Source organism: Trichosurus vulpecula, chromosome 4 (genome assembly GCF_011100635.1).
Source record: "Trichosurus vulpecula isolate mTriVul1 chromosome 4, mTriVul1.pri, whole genome shotgun sequence".
NCBI lineage: Eukaryota > Metazoa > Chordata > Mammalia > Diprotodontia > Phalangeridae > Trichosurus > Trichosurus vulpecula.
Genome location: NC_050576.1, coordinates 298,936,576 through 298,960,192, shown reverse-complemented (window position 1 = coordinate 298,960,192; position 23,617 = coordinate 298,936,576).

Sequence of the window (23,617 nt, the reverse complement as noted above, 5' to 3'; positions counted from 1 at the left end):
AGCTCAAGCATGCTACATGAAACCTTTCTTTCCTGATCCCTTCAATTGCTATATTTTCTTTCTCTGACTAGCTTCTATTTAACTACTTTGTATTTATTCTCTTCATATATATACATGTATATATATATATGTGTGTATATATGTATATATATATATATATTCTGTAGATACTCATGCATGCCCTTGTTGTCTTCCTTGTTAGAATGTAAACTTCTTGCAAATAAGGAATCTTTCATTTATTATATTTTCCTGTCACATTGTAGGTACTTAATAAATGCTTGTTGTTGTTGATGTGGTTGATGATGATTACAAACCTTCCCTCTCCCCAGTTGTCTCCATCTTTAAATCTTCCCAAAAGAATCACAACCAGGGGTTATTTAGCCACAAGACTGTGGCATATTTTAGAAGAAGTGAAGAACATGAGCTTTTGTAACTTATTGTTATTGTCAATATATCATAGTTCATGGAAACATGGACTCGAGAAACCAAACTTAGGAGACCAAAAAGATATATTTTCTCAATGTTTATACTTACTTGAAGTAGCGAGTCCAATTTTCTCCTTCAAGATTCAACATTAATACTAAGCAGAAGATCCTCTCTACCTCTCTTAGATTTCTGAATATTTATTTAGAATCCTGAATATTTATTTAGAGTCTGAAGAAAGTTACATTGAGAAAAGCCCCCTGTTACACTGATTTCCAGCACATAGAAATATGTGCTCTAAAGGGGACTTAGAGAGTTAAATACCACTGTAGCTTATTTCTGGGTTTGCTTAACCCCTTCCTCATTTTGAATCATGCAGTTCTGCAGACCCTTACAAAGCAGCTTAGTGAAATTATCTATCTATGTCTATATCTATGTCTATATCTATATCCATATCTATCTATCTATCTATCTATCTATCTATCTATCTATCTATCTGTCTATCTATCTATCTATTGTGTATTGGAGTGGTCACAAGCCAAATCCTCTGCACTTTCCACTTTCTCTGCACTCAGTTGAACTAATAAGGCTATTGTCCCATACAAAATAATTTCTTATTCTACTGTATTCAAACTTGTTTAAGATTTTCTAAAAAGTTACAGAGTAATATGCCACTATATTACAAAACAAAAAGAAGTCACCATTTGTCTAGAGTTTTTTTTAAAGCAGTCATCACTTTTATTCTAAGGGTTTTTTTTATCTCCTATCACAAATCTTATGAAAGTGATCAATTAAGTGATCACAAAAGGCAAAATCAGGACTCTTCTTTTATAGTCTTTTTTATATTCTTAAATTTTTTATATCTATTATTTGCAACATTTTTTTCTTTTTAAATTGTGAGTTCCAGATTCTCTCCCTCCTTTCCTCATTGGGAAAGTAAACTGTATATCAATTATACATGTAAAATCATACAACACACATTTCATATTAGCCATATCATAAAACAAAAAAAATAAAGCAAGAAAATTATACTTCAGTTGGTAATCAGAGTATATTAGTTTTCTCTCAGGAGGTGGATAGCTTTTTTCACTATGAGTCCTTTGGAATTGTCTTATATCATTGTACTGATCAAAGTATCCAAGTCTTTCTTGGTTGATCATCATTACAGCATTGCTGTTACTGTGCACAATAATTTCCTGAATCTTCTCACTTCACTTTCCATCAGTTCATATAGGTCTTGCCATGTTTTTCTGATTAACCCCCTCCCCCATCATTTCTTTTAGCACAATAGTACTCCACAATCATATGGTATGACTTTTTCAGCCTCTCTAGTTGATGAACATCCTATCAATTTCCATTTTTTGTCACCACAAAAATGTGCTGCTATAAATATTTTTTTCATGTTAGTCCTTTTTATTTTTCTTGTGGCTGTAGGAGAGCACAGGCCCTTCCTGGGTAAAGACCAGAGCACAGACCAGGAGAACAGTGACCACACCACTCCCAGAATCACACCACCTTAGAAGCAAAGAAAACTTGCAGATCCCCAGAAGTAGCTCTGAAAACATCAGCACAAAAAAGCCTGGAGCTTGGCATAGTGCTTCCTCATCCCAAAGTGAGCTAAGCCTAGCTTTAACATAAAGTTCATAGTGAATAAATAGGCTGGGAAAATGAACAAACAACAACAGCAAAACTTGACCATAAAAGCTACTACAGTAGCAGGGAAGACCAAGACATAAACTTAGAAGAAGAAGACGACAATGTGAAACCAGCTACAAGCAAAGCCTCAAGGAAAAATGTTAATTGGACCTGAGGCCAGAAAGAATTCTGGAAGAGTTAAGGAAAGAGATAAAAGTGGAAGAGGAAAAATTGGAAAAAGAAATTAGAGCGATGGAAGAAAATTATGAAAAGAGAATTTACAGCTTGGTAAAAAGAGGCACAAAAATACTGAAGAAAATAACATCTTAAAAAAACAGAAGTGACCTAATGGTAAAAGAGGCACAAAAATTCATTGAAGAGAAGAACTCCTTAAAAAGCAGAATAGGCTAAATGGAAAAGGAAGTGCAGAAATTCACTGAAGAAAATAATTCCTTAAAAATTAGAATTAGTCCAGTGGAAGCTAATGACTCCATGAGGCTTTAAGAAGTAATAAAACAAAGTTAAAAAAAAAAGAAAAAAAAAGAAGAAAATGTAAAATATCTCATTGGAAAAACAACTGATCTGGAAAATAAATTGAGAAGAGATAACTTACATGGTCTTAAACTTTTGAAAATTGATGATCTCCTTGGACTGTAAATTGGCCCCACCTCTACACAGTGACTAAATGAAGATTTAGTCAAACTTTTGCCCATAAGAAGATCATGAAAACTATACTAAATAATAACATGAATTACATCAGTATTCATACTATGCCACCTCAACATCTAGCACCTTTTGGATCTTCAAAATATGATTTAGATGCCTGAGAATTCAGAAACAATTTCTCCCTTTCAGGAGGAAAGAGGAGCTGTATCTCAATATATTATACTCTGCTTGTTATTAACTCTCAGAGTTTTGCTGGAGAGCTCTAGATTAATTTGAAACCCAAAGTTCTTTCTAGATCAGCTCATCAGTTGCATTATCTGGCCCCCTAAAGTTAGGGAAGTTCCCAATAAACTTTCTTCTTCTTTCATTGTTTCTAGAGAAAATAAAATGTTCACAAGTCATTTCAAGGCTTGTAGTATAGTTTTACGAAGATATGTGAAAAAACAAATACTTTCAATTTATATAAAAGAAGCATAGCTAAAAGTGTTATTGTTTCTTGCTCCTTGCTATTGAGGATAGGGAGCATGGTGCAATAGAAAGATCATCAGGCAGACAGGCTCTAGGCCTTACTTTGCTACCAGTAATGCCACCATCTCATCACTAAGATGAAGAGGTTGGATTATATGATCAGTGAGGTCCTTTCTAGTTCTAAAGATCTTTTTGAATAACTAATGTCCCCCACAGCAATTTTACAACTAGTTTTTAAAACATCCTAATAGGATTTTAAGCCCATTGACACATCTGCTTACAGGAAAGTGATTGATACAATTTCAGAAACTATTTTCTTTGGACCCATTTTTTTGAATAAGAATGAGAAACTTATCTTAAGATGGTATGACACAGTGGTGTTCCCTGTACTGAGTCCCAATACCAGCATAATATAAGATTGATCATTAAGGCAATCATTTTCCACCCAGGGAATGGCCATGGGGCCTTACTAACAATATTTTCTGAACCAAAAATTAGAATACCTAGCCAGACAAATGATATTTCTTTTTGCAAGACCTCTTTGAAAGTGCTCTTTCTTTCCTCCCTTTGTTCCTTTGTTTTTTCTTTCCCTCTGCTAGTGGGTCTCTCCTGGAAGCATATTTTTAAACTCAACATAGAATTATATCAGGAGAATGGTTGTGAGTCAGTAGAATTTTACCTTCTGTGATGACCCTGAATTTAGGAAATGATGGCACTAGAACATCAAAATGTACATGTATGTGATACAGCATCAATGCTTACTCTTGTAGTTAATAAAAGTGATGGAAATGGGGGTGAATCATATTATAGGAAAGAAGGTGGTCATAAGAAAAGCATTTTGTGTGCTCTACTCTTTGAATTCCACTCTATTCTTATAAAATTCTGACCCATTTCCTTTAGGGCCTTCTCTAAACATGATTGTAGTCTTTTTAAAAATTATTATTTTATGAACATCAATTTAACAGTCAGGCTATCCATCTGTTAATTCTTGGTCTTGCTATTGACTTGTCCACCCCTTTTCCTGTTATATTTTCTTTTCATGTCATATCATTCCACTTGTCCTTGATGATGTCTCTTACATCACTTCTTGACTGCAAGACATTATTGATAATACACTGAAGTGTACTTATATCCACCATGACTCTTTTCCTGTTTCACCTACAATGTTGATTACTCAGAGATAGTGGTATTTTTTGATCCACAGTCATAAAGCACTTGTAGGAGAATATAGGTATTAAAAAGATGTGGTTCGGGGCAGGGAACACTTTAGGATTATTGAAAGCTCTGAACAATTTTCCAAATGCAAACCAAGACACTCTAGTATTCCTAATCAATTTTAGGTCCAGCTCATTGTAGAGCACTGGCTTTGGAGTTAGAGGATTTGGGTTTAAATTCTACCTCTCATGTTTACTACACTGAGCAAATCACTTAGCCTCCTTGAGTCTCAGTTTCTGTATCTCTAAAATGAGGGGATTGGATTCTATAGATCCTCCCAGTTGTAAATCTATGATCTTACCATCCTAGTTATATTCTAAGGTGAACTAGTCACACAGGTAGATCAAAATGCATATCCATAATCTGGGCAATATACATTCTTCATTAACTTGATTTTTCCTATGATTACTAACTGATCTCTCTCTCTCTCTCTCTCTCTCTCCCTCTCTCTCTCTCTCTCTTTCAGTGGCTGTTGATCTCACTGAGGCTCTGTGGAAACTGTGTAATTGTTATAAAGTCACCCACAAATAGGAGCATCTGGTGAACCTCACTATGTATAGGGAATTCTTCATGCATTTGTGCTCTGCACAAGAATTTATCATGACATTTAATGTAATTAAATGCAAAGTAATGATGATGATGATGATGATGATGATTCAATAAGGTATGAAGCACAAGTCATGCACCAGGCACTGTGTTAGGTGCTGGGCACACAAAGACAAAACAAAACAGTTCATGCTTTCAAGGAGTTTATGTTCTATTGAATGTAAACATAAATATTGCAAACGTCTATTAGCAAAGATAATGTGTTCCAGTGATATCCTTTGTTGTAAAAGCTTTGTATAAGAGAGAAACAACAGGACATGGGGATGTTATTCCAGGATATAAGAATGGTAAGATTACAATATGAAAATGCCAGTAAGTGCTAAATAAAAATAAGGTAAAATGTGCTTGGCGATGTCTTTTATACTACTTCTTATCTGAAAGTCATTATTGTGAAAATACCTGGGGAAGAAGATAGATTAGGCCACCTCCTCCATTTTCTAACCTTTAACCTTCCTTTCCTACCCTCTTACTTAGGAAAGATAGGGTGAAAGATGTGAAGTAAGGAGAGAAGCTTGTAGTGTGGATCTGCAGCTTGGGAAGGGTCCGGGGAACCACAGGTATAAATAGGACATGTACTCTACATGTAGAAATAGGACTCGTTTATAAGGTGGAGAAACCATCTCTTTGGCTTTTCCTCAACTGCTCTGTCAGGATTCCAACCAAGAAACTAGACTTCTGGTCTAGATCAGGTTTTAGGAAAAGAGGCAGTCTAAATCAGCCGAGTCATACTTTGGGATAGGCAACAGGCATATAGGGTTAGTTGAGAAAAAATAAAGTATAGGACTTTAGAGATTAGTCATGGTCAGAAAGTATATGAATTAGGGAAGTAGCTTGGTTTCAAGGATAACCAGTCATGAGAGGAGGGCTAGGTTGCAGGTAAACACAGGAGACATGGGACTTTGGTTCACTGGGTCTGAGACAGCTAAGATAAAAGAAATCCAGAACTCTGGATAGCTCCCTGGGAGAACAATTTTGACAAAAATCTCAGACTTTATTAAGATATTTTGTCCTCAAAGCCCCTGGCCTCTACAGTTGGTTATATCCCTTAGTGGAAGTCTCTGATTATTAATGGAGTCTCAGTCATGTATGTCAGGCTTAATCCCTGGAGATATCATCCCTCCAAGAAATTTTGGTCTTCAAATTAGATGAGAATTAATATCATCTGGTCTGTTTAGGGGCTCCACAGCATTCTGGCAAGCTCATTATGGACACTTTGTCCACTTTGCCACTGGAAGATTTCTCTTTCTGAAGCATTATTTTTCCAGGGTTAAGATCAATGAAAATCTGGCACAATCACAAGTACTATGTTAGTTTTACCTTTAAAGATGGACTTTCAAGAAGTCAATATTTTAAGGAACATATCCTTTCCCATTACTTCCATTTTCAAGCTGATATTTAAAATTTCTTAAGCAGAGGGTCAAAACTTTCACTCCACAATTAGAGAAAAAGACAAAAGTGAATAGTTTACGGTTGAGATAACACTCTCTAAATCTCATCCATACTAAAGTCAAATGGGTCAATCAACAAGTGTAAATAATTGACACCAGAACCTTTTCTCTATTAATATGGGACATAGGAAAGGCTTAAAAAGCAGATACACATTTGTGTCTAAAAGGGAGAAGGAGTCACTGTTTGTGAAGAGGGGAAAGGTATAGAAAGGACACACTGGATGTGCTGAAGACAAACTTCTAACAATATTCCTCAAAAACTTTAGTGGAAATATTGCTGTTAAATTATACAACAAATTATACACTAATACTATTTGGTATGATTTATAAAACTTTTTGGACTTGCTTAAATTTGAACAATTTTGTTATAAAGGAGTTTTGTTCCCAGAGGTTTTGTTAATTAAGGTCCCACTGTAATTACATTGAATCTTAAATGAAGACCATAACCAGGAAAGGTCTTTCTTTTCTTTGTATTTTTTTTCTCCTGGCAGTGGAAAAATCATCATTGGACTAGGAGCTCTTAGTTCTTTAGATCTTAGTTCTTCATTTCTAGGTCACTTAACCTCTCTGGTTTCAGTTTCCCCATCAGCAAAATTCAGGTCTTTGACTGTATTTCTACGGTCTCCTGTAGCTATAAAACTATAAATCTATGTGGTAAGTTTATATTTCACATATTTAAATTAATCATTAAATAAAAGCAATAAGATGATGATATGAGTGAAGAAGTGGACATATACTGTGTCAGAAACACCAAGCAGAAGAGTTCATTATATCTAGCTTAGCATTGGCTCCACTCCAATCACATTCCTGCCATGCTGCTATGGTCTACCCTCTCCTTCTCTCCTTCTCTGACCTGACACTCTGTCTCATACCCCGAAGCTCTATCCTCCTGATTGCTTAGTCTCTTTCTAATACTTACGCTTGTTGAATGAACAGAGCCTGTATAATTGAGGTTTATTTTTTCCACTGTGGAAGGTTAGAATTTAATATTTAGAATTACAATGACTCATTATTAATACGTGAGAGTGACTAACAGGTGAATTTAAGTATTTCTTCAAAATTTTTCATTTTAGAAACATGAATGAAAACATTGTCAATTTTATGCAGCAGCTATTATCAGTCCTATACATACATACATACATACATACATACATCATATACACACACATTAAATAATGAGAAATCTGATGGTCTTTTTTTAGTTCTCATCCTTCTTGACCTCTTTGCAACTTCTGACATTGTTGATGACTTTCTCTTCTCAGGCACTCTCTTCCTTAGGATTTCATTAAACTACTATTTTCTTTTTCTCTTACCTTTCTAAGCTCTCCTCCTGCCTGTCTAGAAGGATATCTGTCATATTGAAAAAAGCTGTTGTTGTTTCAGTTGTGTCCAAGTCTTCATGATTCCATATGGGGTTTTCTTTTCTTTTTTGGTATTTATTTATTTAGTATTTTATTTTACATTACATTAAAACATTACATTAAAAACATTAAAAACAACTTTTAACATTTGTTTTTAAAATGTTGAGTTCCAAATTCTCTCCCTTCCTCTTTCTCCTCCACATTGAGAAGTCAAGCAATTTGATATGGGTCATACATGTGTAGTCATGCAAAACATATCCATAATAGCCATGTTGTGAAAGAAAATACAGGGAAAAAACCCTCAGGAAAAATAAAGTAAAAAAAAAGTATGCTTCAACCTGTATTCAGACACTATCAGTTCTTTCTTTGGGAATGGATAGCATTTTTCATTATAAGTCCTTCAGAATTGTCTTGGATCATTGCACTGCTGAGAATAGCTAAGTCATTCACAGCTGATCATTTCACAATATTGCTGTTACTTTGTACAGTACATTTCACTTTGCATCAGCCTGTGAAAGGCTTTCCAGGTTTTTCTGAGAGCATCCTGCTCATCATTTCCTATAGTAGAGTAGTATTCTAACATAATGCCACAACTTGTTCAGCCATTCCCCAACTGATGGGTATCCTTCCAATTTCCAATTCTTTACTCCCAGAAAAGGGCTGCTATGAATATTTTTGTACATATAGAGCCTTTTATTTTTTGTTTTTTATCTCTTTTGGGATATAGATCTAGTAGTGGTACTGCTTGTTCAAAGGGTATGCATGGTTTTATAGCCTTTTGGGCAAAGCTCCAAACTGCTGTACAGAATGGTTGACAACTCCCCCGAAAGTATATTAATGTCTCATTTTTCCCAATCCTCTCCAGCATTTGTCATTTACCTTTTCTGTCCTATTAGTCAATCTAATAGGTATGAGGTAGTAGCTCAGAATTATTTTAATTTGCCTTTCTCCAATGAATAGTGAGTTAGAGTATTTTTTCATATGGCTATAGATCATTTTGATTACTTCATCTGAAAACTGGTTGTTATCTTTTGATCATTTACCAACTGGGGAATGGCTCTTATTTTTATAAATTTGACTCAATTCTCTATATATTTGAGGAATGAGGCCTTTATCAGAGAAATTTGCTTCAAAATGTTTTTTTTCACAGTTTCTGTTGCTAACTGTATTTCTCTTCATCCTATTCCCCCAACCCTGTTTATTCTAGTTTCTCTCTACTTTCACCCTTTTCCTTCTCAAAAGTATCTTGCTTCTGACCACCTCTCCCCCAATCTTCCCTCCTTTCTATCACCCCTCCCCTTCTCTTATCCCTTCCCCTCTTACTTTCCTGCAGGATAAAATAGATTTCTATACCCAATTGCATGTGTATGTTATTCCCTTTTTGAGTTGATTCTGATGAGAGTAAGGTTCTGTGTGGGGTTTTCTTGGCAGCAATACTGCAGTGGTTTGCCATTTCTTTCTCCAGCTCATTTTACAGATGAGGAAACTGAGGCACACAGCTAGAAAGTAAGTGTCTGAGGCCACATTTGAACTGAGGTCCTTCTGACTCCAGGCCAGGAGCTCCATCCATGGTGCCACCCTTAAAAAAATTTAGGAAATTAGGTTATTCCTCCTTATTCATTTCATATTCTTCTCATCAGCTTTTGATATTGTTGACCACCCCTTCTTCCAGAATACTCTTTTCTCCCTGAGTTTTCATGACATTGCTCTCCTAATTCATCTATCTGGATAGAACGCTGGGTTTCAAGTCAGGAAGACCTGGCCTCAGACAGTTAACAACTGTGTGACCCTGGGCAAGTCACTTAACCTTTGTCTGTCTCAATTTCCTGAATTGTAAATGTGGATCATAACAGCACCTATCTCATAGGGTTATTGTGAAGGTCAAATGAGATGATATCTGTAAAGCTCTTAGCATAGTTCCTGGTACATATTAGGTGCTTCATAAGTGTTTATTGAATTAAAGTATTGAATTGAATTGATTTTAAGTGCCATGTGTGAGGACCAGTAGGCAGGCCAATGTGCTTGGATCACAGTGTGCGAGAAGAGTAATGTGCCCTGCATGTATTTAAGTGGGAATATGCAGGCATCTGCATCTATATCTACCTCTCTCTCTCTCTCTCTCTCTCTCTCTCTCTCTCTCTCTCTCTCTCCACACCCCAACACACACCAATCCCAGTCTTACCCTGTCTACCTTGTACTTCAAGATGAGCCAAAGTTGGGGCCAGCTCCCCCTCACCCATAGTCTCTGGAAAGGGTTACAGCCAAGACAGAGCACAGACCGGAGAATAATTTCAAATTGGGCTTCATCAGAATACTGATGACATTAGCAGAAAAATGACAGGTGTGGATACCTTTTTTATTGTTTTAAGAGAATGTAAGCTTCTTGAGGACAAGACTTTTTTCTTTGTAGACCCAGCATCTACCGTGGTGCTTGGCAGACAGTAAATACTTATTGCTTGTCCTCTCCTAATAGGATGTTATCTCCTTGAGGGCAGAGATTATTTCATTTTTGTCTTTGTATCCAAAGGATCTAACACAATGCCTTGGACATAGTAGCAGCATTAATAAATTAATAAATACTATAAATCAATGAATAGTTGTTGAATTGAATGAATGAAGGTATGTATTAATGCACTCTTTTTTTGTGGCTGTTGGTTTTTGATTTTGTGGCTTCATCATCAGAAAGGGGAGCTTCCTGCCCTTATTTCTTAGACAGATTAAGAAATTTCTTAGACAGATTAAGGTCAGAAACTCCTCTATAAGTTATAGTCTTAGTGAGTTCCCTGAGGGCACTAAGAGTTATGAGATCTGCTTATGGTCACACAGCTATTATGCCAATCTAGGGCTTGGCTCCAGGACTTTCTTGACTCTGAGGCCAGCCCTGTTTATACTGCATCATGTAACTCTTCAATGCATATATTACAGACAAATAGCATCAATGAAAGGTGAGAATTCAGCATAGTCACTGACATTCTCTAGCAAATATCCATTCAAATAGTTAGATGGACAAGCAGAAAACTGTTGTGAGGTTTTTAAGGTTTGCTGTGACTGCAGCTATGTTAATGTGTCTGTAATGGAGAGTAATTGGGGTATCTCACCTGGCCTGAAGTCAAGGAAGACTCATCTACCTGAGTTCAAATATGACCTCAGACACTTACTGGCTGTGTGACCCTGGTCAATTCATTTAACCCTGATTGCCTCAGTTTCTTCATCTGTAAAATGAGCTGGAGAAGGAAATGGCAAACCACTCCAGTATCTTTGCTGAGAATACTCCAAATGAGGTCACAGTCAAACACAACTGAAATGACTGAACAACAACAATGGACAGTAATACAAGTGCACATCAGTATTTACTTTAGGGCACAGAACAGTAACATTATGGTGACAGGATCTGATACATTTGTAATGAGGGTCAACCCATGGAAAATGGGCAAAATGGCCTTCCCTTCTTCCAGCCAGCCACATGTGTGACTAATCATTTGAACACTTGGGAGGCGACAAACACCCTGGCCATATGATGACTCAGTACTGAAAAGACTTGGTGTTTTTATATGCCATAGCAAATCTTGAATAATCCCTTGTTTCCTCCCTTTGCCTTATGACAGTGACAGGGGGACAGGGTGCTATGTCAGTTTAAAGGAAGTGATAGCTTCCAGCTTACCGTCTTCCTTCAACTCTCCTGCATGGTAAGCAGTGTTTTCTGCCTCTAGACCGTGGCAGAGGGAATGAAGGATGGCAATGCTCAATTCTCCCAACCCTGTACCCGTTCCCACAAGCATAGACTTAAATAGTGAAGTTGGCAAAAGGCCCCTTTTCCATTTTGTATTTCCTTTTCTGACAAGGTGATTGAATATTGATTTTGAGGTAGGCACATCCAGGTTTGGAGGCAACCTTATGAGTAGAAGATGTCTAAAGATTCAGAGCTTATTGAGTAGAGCTGATTTTCAGTAAGGGAGGCTCACTGCTTTGGAGAAGATAAGATTTGGAGCCTAAGTCCCTGGCCTGACTTACCTGAAGAAATGAACTTTGAGGGAGACCAAGGTGAAATGTAAAATGCCTGATCAGCTATAAATGGTTTCATGTCTGATTAGGTTTAAGTATGAGTCTCTTAGGAGATTATAACAGTAGTTATAAGTTAAGTTACTAAATCTTATTTTAAGTTTTTTTTTGCAATGCATGTTGTGAAATTTTATGTCTTTTAGATTTTCTTTTGTGTGTAGAAAATACCTGTCCCATACATGGCATACACTCTAGATTGAATACCTTTCTGCCCACTTATTTTTGGGGAGAACACAGACATGAATCTCCTGAGCTCTAAGTAAATCATCTTTGGGGCTGTTGGGTAGAACTTAAGGAGGCAAGGTATATGAGAAAAGGGGCACCTATCTCTTCTCATTAGAGGTCAGGTTCCTCCAGGATTGAAGTATCTGGGTGCAGAATAGAAGAATCCTTTAGTAGAGAAAGGAGTGGGTACAGATTTCTAGACTCTTAGGCTAAGCAATTGCTCTTTATGAGAGACATTTAAAAAAAGAGAATTGCTGAATGGAAGTGATGACAACCCATGATCAATACTAATTCAGAAAACCTACTGGGAATATTGAGCAATTTTTTGTTTGTTTGGTATGATGATTCAGGGCTTTTAAAAAAAATTCCTAGCTCAACAATAAAAATATACAGTGTGTGCAGGGCCTGGTCAGTAGGAATTGCTCATTATTTAGGGTGGAAGATACAGGTACACAAAATGCCCAATGGCTTGGCTTTGCAACTTGGCTACATCTTCCAAATGCATTAAAGTAAAATGAAAATAAAAACCTACCTTATGCTCGCTGGTTTAAATATTGATTTTTTAGTTCCCATTTATTCCATTCTTCCAGCATTCCAGGCCCAGGGTCCTCACTGCTACTGGATTCCTACTTGCCCTAATAAAACAAAAAGCTGATTTTGATTTCCTTTCCCCTGCTTTCTGAACTTTTTCCAGGCTTCTTTCAAGGCCACTCCCTTAATCTCCTCTGCCTTCAGTTACTTTGAGAGGTTTCCGCATCTTGATCCTAGGCCTAGAACAACCATTTCCCTATTGTTCATTGCTTTCTTTACTGTTATTTGCTCATAATTGAGTTAATCTAATAAAATAATAGGTGGTACTACCTAAAGTAATTTATGGTTTTAATTCAATATCAAATTATCAGGCCTTTAATAGACCTAAGATAAAAATAACAAAATTCATGTGGGAGAAAAAAAGGTCAAGAATTTCAAAGAAAAATAAAGAAAAAGTAAGAACAAACAGGTCCTAGTAGTACCAGAGAACAAACTATAAAGCAGTAATCATCAAAATGATTTGGTATCAAAATAAAAATAGAAATGTTGGGAGGGCGGAGCCAAGATGGCAGCTAGAAAGCAGGGACTTGGGTGAGCTCCCACCCAGGTCCCTGCAAAAAACCTATAAAAAATGGCTCTGAACAAATTCTAGAACTGAAGAACCCACAAAATAGCAGAGGGAAGCACAGATCTAGCCCAGGACAGCCTGGATGGTCGCTGGATGAGGTCTGTCGCCCATACAGCTGGAGGTGGAGGAGAGCGGAGCGCATAGTGGGTGGCAGCAGGACCAACCAGACTAGAAGCCAGGTGGAACAGGCCCTAGTGCCCTGAATCAGTGAGCTGTGGCAGTTACCAGACTTACCAAAGAAAACAGAGAAAGTTAGTGGGAAAAGCTGTGGGGAACAGAGTTTGTGGTTCAGCCACTGCCCCAAGGGCAGCAGGGGTGGTGCAGCTAGAGAACTACAGCTACAGTTACTTCCGGCTCCAGGCCCACCTGGTGGGAGGAATTAAGTGGCAGATCAGAGCAGGAGTGCACAGCCTGCTTAAGATCTGAGTCAGGTCCTGGCTGGTGGTTCTTGGGAAAGGAGGAGTGCTGGTGTGGCAGAGCTGACTGTATAGAAATAGCTCTGAAATCAACAGAACATCCCCTCAAGCTTGGAACAAAGTACTCTTTGCTCTACAAGCAGTCATACACAGACAAAAACCTCAAGTGTCAAGTAAGTTGGCTGGGAACATGGCCAGGCAGCAAAAATGGACTCAGATTCAGTCTCAGACTTTGGAATCTTTCTTTGGTGACAAAGAAAACCAAAACATACAGCCTGAAAAAGCCAACAAAGTCAAAGAGCCTACATCAAAAGCCTCTAAGAAAAACATGAACTGGTCTCAGGCCATGGAACAGCTCAAAAAAGGAGTTGGAAAAGCAAGTTACAGAAGTAGAGGAAAAACTGGGAAGAGAAATGAGAAGGATGCGAGAAAACCATGAAAAACAAGTCAATGACTTGCTAAAGGAGACCCCCAAAAATACCGAAAAATACACTGAAGAAAACAACACCTTAAAAAATAGACTAACTCAAATGACAAAAGAGCTCCAAAAAGCCAATTAGGAGAAGAATGTCTTGGAAGGCAGAATTAGCCAAGTGGAAAAGGAGGTCCAAAAGACCACTGAAGAAAATACTACCTTATAAATGAGATTGGAGCAAGTGGAAGCTAGTGACTTTATGAGAAATCAAAATAGTATAAAACAGAACCAAAGGAATGAAAAAGTGGAAGACAATGTGAAATATCTCATTGGAAAAACCACTGACCTGGAAAATAGATCCAGGAGAGAGAATTTAAAAATTATTGGATTACCTGAAAGCCATGATCCAAAAAAGAGCCTAGATATCATCTTTCAAGAAATTATCAAGGAGAACTGCCCTGATATTCTAGAACCAGAGGGTAAAATAGAAATGGAAAGAATCCACTGATCGCCTCCTCAAAAAGATCCCAAAAAGAAAACTCCTAGGAACATTGTCGCCAAATTCCAGAGCTCCCAGGTCAAGAAGAAAATACTGTAAGCAGCTAGAAAGAAACAATTTGAGTATTGTGGAAAAACAATCAGGATAACACAAGATCTAGCAGCTTCTACATTAAGGGATTGAAGGGCTTGGAATACGATATTCCGGAGGTCAATGGAGCTAGGATTAAAACCAAGAATCACCTACCCAGCAAAACTGAGTATCATGTTCCAAGGCAAAATATGGATTTTCAATAAAATAGAGGACTTTCAAGCTTTCTCAGTGAAAAAACCAGAGCCGAATAGAAAATTTGACCTTCAAACACAGGAATCAAGAGAAGCATGAAAAGGTAAACAAGAAAGAGAAATCACAAAGGAAACTCAAGCTGAACTGTTTTGTCTACATTTCTAGATGGAAAGATGATGTGTATGATTCATGAGACCTCAGTATCATAGTAGCTGAAAGGAATATGCACATATATATGTGTATGCATATATACATAAAAAAGAAAACAAATTCCCAATTACCCTGTCCAAATATATATATCTATACATATATAAATATATATGTGTGTTTATGTATATATTTACACACACACACACACACACACACACACACACACACACACACACACTTCAGTCTCCATTCTGAATCCATGATCTGTCTACCTGGGGGTGGGTTGCATTTTTCCCCATGAATACTCTAGAATCCTTGTTTGTCATTATGTTAATAAGACTTCCTAGGACTTTCAAACCAACAGCATTACCATTAAGAACTCTAATGGCAGGGGCCCTGGAGTCAGGAAGGCCTGAGTTCAAATCCGGCCTCAGACACTTGACATACTTACTAGGTGTGTGACCTTGGATAAGTCACTTAACCCATTCCTCCCCCCCCCAAAAATAAAGAAATTTCTAAAAAGCAAAAAAAAAAATAGAAATGTTGATCAATAGAGCATAGTATCTAAATAAGACCCAGAAACAATCAGACAAGGTGTTTGATAAAACTCAAGGGCACTTACTACTTGAGTAAAGAGCTAGGTGGTACAATGGAGAGTGTCAGGCCTAAAGTCACACATCTTCCTGAGTTCAGATCTTACATCAGACACTTACTAGCTGTGTGACTCTGGGCAAGTCACTTAACCCTGTTTGCCTCAGTTTCCTCTTCTGTAAAATGAACTGGAGAAGGAAATAGCAAGACAATCTAGTATCTTTGCTAAGAAAACCCCAGATGGAGTCACAAGGAGTCAGACACAACTGAAATGACTGAACAACAAAAGCAAAAACTGCTAAGTAAACTTGAGAGCAATCTAGTAGAAATTAAGTTTAGATTACCAACTTACACCATATGCCACCAAAAAAATTTTAAAAGACACATGACATGATTACAAAAACTCATCTCATAAAAAATTAGAAGACAAAAGAAGGAGAAAGCATTTATATCTATGACCAGGGGGACAAATCTTACCTAAATAAGGGACAGAGCTAATCTTAAGAGATGTAACAATCACTTATTATTGCATAAAATTGAAAAGCTTCTTCACAAACAAAATAAATGCAATTCAAATCAGAAGTTAAAGTTTAATTAGGAAAAATGTAGCAAATTTTTCTGATAAAGGTATGAAATATATATTATATGTATGTATGTGTACAATATGTATGTATGCAAATATATGGTACAGTATAAAAATAGCAGCTACCCACAATACATAAGTGATCAAAGGATATTGATAGATAGTTTCAAAATGCATCTCAATCTACCAATGACAGTGTGGAAAAAAATGCTCCAATTCACTACTAATAATAGAAAATACAAATTCAAATAACTCTGAGGTTCTACCTCATGCCTATCAGATCGGCAAAGATGTCAAATGAGGAAAATAACAATTTTTGGAGAGGTTGTGAGAGGACAATCACACTAGTGTGCTGTTAATGAAGTTGTGAATTGGTTCAGTTTTTCTGGAAAATAATTTGCAATGATACCATCCAAAGTCACTAAACTATTCATGCCTTTGATCCAGCGTCACTACTTTATACACATACCTTCAAGTAGGTGAAAGACATAGGGAAAAGACATATGTGTAAATTAGTATTTATAGCAGCGCTTCTTATTATAGCAAAGAACTGGAAGGAAACTAGGTATTCATCAATTGAGGAATGGTTGAAAAATGCCCTCAAAGCATCAAGCAGTCATGACGTCCAAAGATTGATGACGAAACATACCTTCCACCTCTTAGTAAGAGATGGTGGGCTAGAGGTACAGAACTAGACACACATTCTCAGATATGGCTAATGTGTTGATTTGTTTTGCTTTACTAGATGGCTTTATTATGAAGGAGGACTTCTGGTGAGCCAATGTGGATTGATGGGTGATGGTATATTTGAAACAGCAATAGTGCAATGATGATCAACTATGAAAGACTTAGCAACTCTGGTCAATGCAATGATCAAAGACAATTCTGAAGGACTCAAAAAAATGTCATCCATCTGCAGAGAGAGAGAACTGATGAGCACTGAGGGCAAATTAAAGTATGATTTTCTCATTTCTTCATTTTTCTTGCTTTTTTGGTGGCGTGGCTAATATGGAAATATGTTTTGCATGATTCCATGTAATTGATATATTGCTTGCCTTCTCAGTGAGTGGGGGAGGGGCTGGAGGGTGAGAGAGAATTTGGAACACAAAATTTTAAAAAAGAATGTAAAAAAAATGATATATATGAAAAAAGATAGTTAATAAACCACCTTTAAGAGTACACAGAGGAGAGAAGAGATACAGAAGGAATTCAAATAGAGCAATTTATCGCTACCTTGTTAAACTTATATAGTATATATATAAATATGCATACATGTGTTCTTTTTTCAGTATGTAGAGGAAGTTTAGTTCCATGTATAATCTTTTTCCCTGTTCTTATTCATGTCTTAAAATGTTTATTATTCTTTATGAGTGCTGAATTCACTATAAAAAATAAAAATTTAAAAATGTAACTAAGTTGGAATGTCAATTCATCGTGGATTTCTGGTAAGTGCGTTCATTATACAGTAGTGTGAGCTTATAGGCTTACATAATTAGATGGTCTGAATTTAAAACATGATGGTCTTTCTTTCTGGCAAGGGCAAACCACCAGCATATAAACATACATTCAAATAAATTGTCCTGGGAAAACAATTTCCTTCCTCAAAATGCTATCCTGTCTTTTTTTTTTTGAACGGCAGGAGATTATATGACAATGCTTCACTTTAATTCTTTGCAATAGCATTAAGTCATAATGAAAAATGAAATACAGTAGAAACGGCAGACACTCAGCCGTTGTTCTCTTTTCTGTGCTAAATTGTATGATTCAAAAAGAAAGATTTTCCTGTTGCCTAACTTACAAATTAAATCATCTTCAGTTTCCCGTGTAAGTTCAGGAGCTGCATGGATATGGTATTGTATTTCCTAATGTTGCTGAAGGCAGGAGACATTAAATAACTTCAAAGAAAGGCAGTGGGGAGTAGTGGAAAGAGTGTTGAATTAGGAGACCTTAATTCAAATATCACCTCAGACATTGGCTGGTCATGGTATTTGGGGCAAACCACTTGACCTCTCAGAGTCTAAGTTTCCTGATCTGTAAGATCAGGAAAGTAATTAATGTGGTCTCATGGTTTGTTGTGGGGTTGTCTCAAAGAATTCAGACTCAAACCACCGCTAGTCCGAGTGAAGACATTTATTGAGGGTGACGCTTTCCAGTGGGTCGAGTTCCAAGAGGCACCTTAGTGAGACAAGACAGACAATTTTATAATGTAGTGATGCTGGTTACACAAGAGAAATTATGAATATTGAAAAGGCAGGAGGGGTTTGGCAACCGATTAGGTAGTAGGGGAGTGGTCTTGGCCTCTGTGGAACTGGGCATGCTATTACCCACAGTGCATACAGAAAAACCCCTTGGGGGGTTATGTATGTATGGTAATGATATTATAATAAGCCTCTCTATGTCATAAGTTGATTCTAGGTCAGTTCTTTACTATTGCTGCGCAGGTGCCTACTTCGGGAAAGTCCCTTTTATTGTTTCCACATCCTGCTTGGGCATCCTGGTGGTGCTGCTTTCTGATTGGCTGGCTATTGTGGCCTTGTCTGAAATTAGATGGATGTGGTTGTGGTTGAGTGTAAGGACACATCTGCTATTTCTGTGGGAAATATGAGGAATGGGTCTGGGGGCAGTAGCTAGCTAGAGGTACTGGCTAGCATTCCACCCCATGGACATGCCTGCTCTCCTAGTGGGACATGATTTTAAGACACACTTGCTGTTCTAGTGAGGAAGTTAGGATATAAAGTCAGGGATGGGGGGTGGGTGGCGGGCAGTGTGCTTGCTGTTCAGTGAGGCCTATGATTGAGTCTGGGGGCCTGTGGTATGGTTAATGCCAGATTATGTGGTTAAAATAGGACATGCCTGCTGTTTAGCGAGGCCCATTAGGAAGTTAGAATATTGGGGGCTGGAGGCAGTTTTATTAGGATTCCATCAGTAATACATGCACTAGGTAGCTCACAAGGTTGCTATAAACCTTAAAATACTCTACAAATCTGAGTCGTCATCATTTGAATGGGAAAATTTAGATGCCCTTTTCCATTACTTCATGGATTATGAATTTTAGAGCTGAAGATGTTGGAGATCATCTAATCCAAGGCCCTAATTTTATAGATGATGACGCATGAATAACTTCTGTTAATTCATAGTGAAGGGAATGGTATATTTTTCATGCTTAGAAACTGGGAGGCATATAGCTTTATGTACCATGGGAAGAAAATTGCTTTAAGAAAATTTTGGTTTGACTTTGTTTATAGATCATCACAGAACAAATCAACTAATCAACAAACATTTATTAAGTGCCTGTCATGTGCCAAGCACTGTGGTAGGGGTTGGGATTTTGTCTGTGCATAGACAAAAGTGAAGAAATCCTGATCAACTCAACTGATTCCCCTCTAGCCCAGTTGATTAAATCACAGAAGACAAGGAGAAGATAACAGATAGAAATTTTAAATTTAAAATATAAAGAAGGTTTTATATACTTTTTTGGGCTATGTATATAGTATGTAGTAGATTTACTATTTACACAGAAATTCTTGATCAAAGGAGACCAGCTAACCACTAGCTGAGACAAGATTGGCCATGTTCCTGGTTGCCCTTTAAGTAGTGGTATACTCTGCCTAGGAGGCAGTCAAGAGTTCAAATCTATTCTCAAGCACTATGTAGTAAGTGCTGGCAATACAAATAAGAAAAAAGAGATGCTCAAGGGATTTACAATCTAAAGGGGGAAGCTGGCACACAAAAGGAAGCAAAAAAGGGAGTGGCACCAGGGTTCACAGAAGTTGAAGCCCAGCAGAACTCCTGATGGAAAATGAAGTTAAGAAGGTTGTGAGCCCTCTATTAAGGTAGGCTTTGGAAATAGTCTAGCACTTCACCTTCAAGCCCTTCAAACTAAGAGGAGAAGCAATTGAGAGGGAGTTGAGGAGGTGGAGTATTGGGGCAGCTAGGTGGCACAGTGGATAGACCACTGGACTTGTAATCGGGAAGACTTGAGTTTAAATCTGAGTCATTCTTTGTGGTGATGAGATTTCAGGTGATCGGTTTATCTTGGGGGATGAGGAGGGGAAGAGCTTATTGTTCCCTGGAGCTGAAGCCTTGAGCTGGATGGAGAAATGTAGTAGTTCAATTTCTAGCAGCTTGACAGTTGAGAAGTGACAGCAACTATGGAAGGGATAGGTACCATCCCTTGAGATAATTTCTTGTCTCTTGGAAGAGAGAGGGGTTTTCTCTCCCACAGTAGCTAAAGGTCTTGCAGCCGAGCTGATCAGGTGATGTGACTTGGACCCCTAAAAGGAAAAGACCATGTCTTTGAAAGCAACCCAGTCCCTGAATTTTCCCATACATTTCAGCACCCTAGATCACTGGCATCTTGCCCAAAACATCTGGCCCTTCCTAGCCCACCTAGACACTTGACAATCCTTTCACTGTTGCTCTTGGCCCACCCCAGGCTATTTACCACTCCTTAATCCCATCCAGAGCTTTTTTACAATTCTTTTTTTTGTATATAAATATCAGTTTCACCCCCATTAAGTTGCAGATTTACTAGGAATCTAGTTGCTTCTATTGGCGTTACCACAGACCTTGTCACTTTCACTGGAAGAAGTTTTGAGTATGTGAATTATTTCCAGGTGGGCATCACCATGTACCTTGACATTTTGGGGTTCCCAGCAACCCTAAACCACATCAGAGCTGCAATAGGAGACTGTACCCAGAAGGATGTTGGCCCCTTAGTTTGAGGTAAGAGTGTGATCTCTGAGAAGAGCCAGCCTTTGGCTATCAGGAGTTGAACTGTGAAAAGGAGCACCTGGGCTCAGGGAACACAGATCAACAACTTGTCAGACAGAGATTCTATTCCTAAAGGGGAGAAGGTGACACAATCTGAGTTCTGAAGCAAATGAGTGCTTTTAAAAAGCAGAGGTGAGCTAGGAGTGTGAGACAACCAGTGTAAAAGAAGAGAGACTGGAGATAGTGTCACGCGGGATGAATAGTGAAGAAGCCACTTTTGTGGTACCACAGTGTGTGTACATGGGAATAATGCATAATAAGATTAAAAAGGTAGGTTGGAGTCAGGTTGAGAAAGACTTTAAGTTCCAGAGGCAGTTGTTTTTTTTTTTTTTAATCCTAGGAAGCCACTGGAGTTATTGACTGGAGGGGTGATATAGTTAGACCTGTGCTTTAGGGATATCTTTTTGGCAGCTTACAAATCTCTTGTACATTTACATCTGACTGTAATAAAGTAGTCATCAGAACTCTGCAATCTAAGGGAACAAAAGGGTCCTTTACTTGACCATTCTGCCTGGCTTTCACATAGAATCATTTAGCTTGGGATGGAAGGGTGTGGCACAGTTGACCTTTCTTGAGGTTGTACTCTTTTCTTGGAAAGGAAACACAGTTAGGTGACCTATGAGGTAACTCTGCCTACATTTGATCTTAGCCAAAAGGCATGCTGCAATCCAGAAAAATTCCTAATTTGCCATTGGTATCGTGAATCAGGACAAAAATCTGGTACTTTTCATTTCTACTTCTATGTTTCAGGGTTCCAATTAGCTTCATGGACAGAATTTCCTATAGCTTGGGTTTACTAAGAGGATTTTCTATGCTTCCCTCAAAAATCTGTCCAGAGACTCTCTGGAGTATTACAGTGAATTAAAGGGAATTCTCTTTCTATATTGGTTATGCTAGCAAAATACACTAAAACATCTCTTGGCCTTAATCTAATGCCATAAATCTGAAAATGCAACAGAGTATAGTTGGCAAAGTCTGACCTTAGGGTCAGAGAAACCCGACTTGAGTCCCAGCTCTGCCACTTAAGAATTCTTGTCTTTGGGCATTTATGTAACTCCTGAGGCTTCAATTCCCTCCTCTGTAAAAGGGCTGAGGTGTAGAAGGGGGGTGTGAGGGTGGGGAAGGAAAGGTATTGGATATGGTATCTAGTCTGTATTGTTATTGACAATAAACTCTATTCTCATTGTTACTGCATTAGAGAAAGCAGAATCCATGTTAAAAGACAACAAAGTGAGGGAAAGGCAGGAATTAGTAAAGAATTAATGTCTGTCCAGCTTAGTAGGGAGTGAGTTGGTTTTTTCTTATCTCAACAGCTGAGATTCTCATCTATTTTTTTTTTGGTCAGTTAAAGGACTATTTCACAAACATTATAACTCTTTATCAAACAATGACGGGCTGTTGAAAAGACTTCAGCCTAGCAATTCAAATGGGCGAAGACTGTGTATTACTCAAATTATGACATGCAATTGTATGATTAGTCCATTAATGAAGATATGTTGTACAGTTCCTTAATGGCAATAAGTTGGGTCAAGAATTGAAAAGGTAGAAGAAAGTGTACTAGACTGTCTGGGAAATTGAGCAGCTTCAAATGATGCCACTTTCCTGTTTTTACAGTAAGCCCGTCATTTTTAACACTAATAGTCTCCAAGTGATGCTCCAAGTCATTATAGAACACAATCTGGGGAAAAGCAAAATCACTGATAGAAGTAAGGATAATGGAAAGGCACATGGTGGGCATTTGAAAACTACACTTTATTAGCCCCTTTCCTTCATAAACTCCATGTTTCAGCCAAACTGGTCTACCAGTTGTTCCTTTTACACATTTATCTTCAATTTCCATGCCTTCTTGGAGGCTATCTCCCAAGCTGGGATGCACTCTTTCCCTATCTCTACTTCTTGAAACCTTTAGATTCCTCTCAATTTTACAACCTCCTGGGTGATTCCCTCCCACCTGCCTCTTCCACCCTGTTAACAGTCTTCTATTTATCACCATACATGTTATTTCTCTCCTGTAGAATGTAAACTCCTTGATGATAAGGACTATTTCATTTTGATTTCATGTCTCCAGAATGGAAGCTTTCACATACTAGGCACTTAATAAATATTTGTGGAATTGAATGGATGCAGAAGAAGAACATTGGTACTAACTAGTGCACCATTAGTTATAAGCTATAAATAATTTGGCCAGCCACGAAGCTTGGAACCACTTACAGCAACTCATGTCATCAAGCCTTCCAAACAAATTAAGTTCAAGCTAGCTGAACATTATTTCTTGCTGGGTGCCTTAGTGTAAGGAAGTGAAAGAAAGTGATGATAATAAAGAAAAGGAGAGTAAGGCAAAAATAATAAAAACTAATGATCATTTCCACTTTCCCTGTGATGTTTCATTCATTGACGAGGGATTCAGATCTGAGCGCAAGTCCTGCTGAAGTTTGAAAAAGCTAGTGCTTTGGCTTTGGGTGACTGACATCCCATGAAAGGGTACACCTGGGCATGGCAGCCTAGGCATAGCAGTGGAGCTAAGAAAATTAGGGATGGAGTATTTGATAGACTCACCTGCCACTTTTGTACCAAAACATAGGTAATAGAAGATTACTTGGTCTTTCTCTTTTCTATATATACACCAAGAGTATACACACA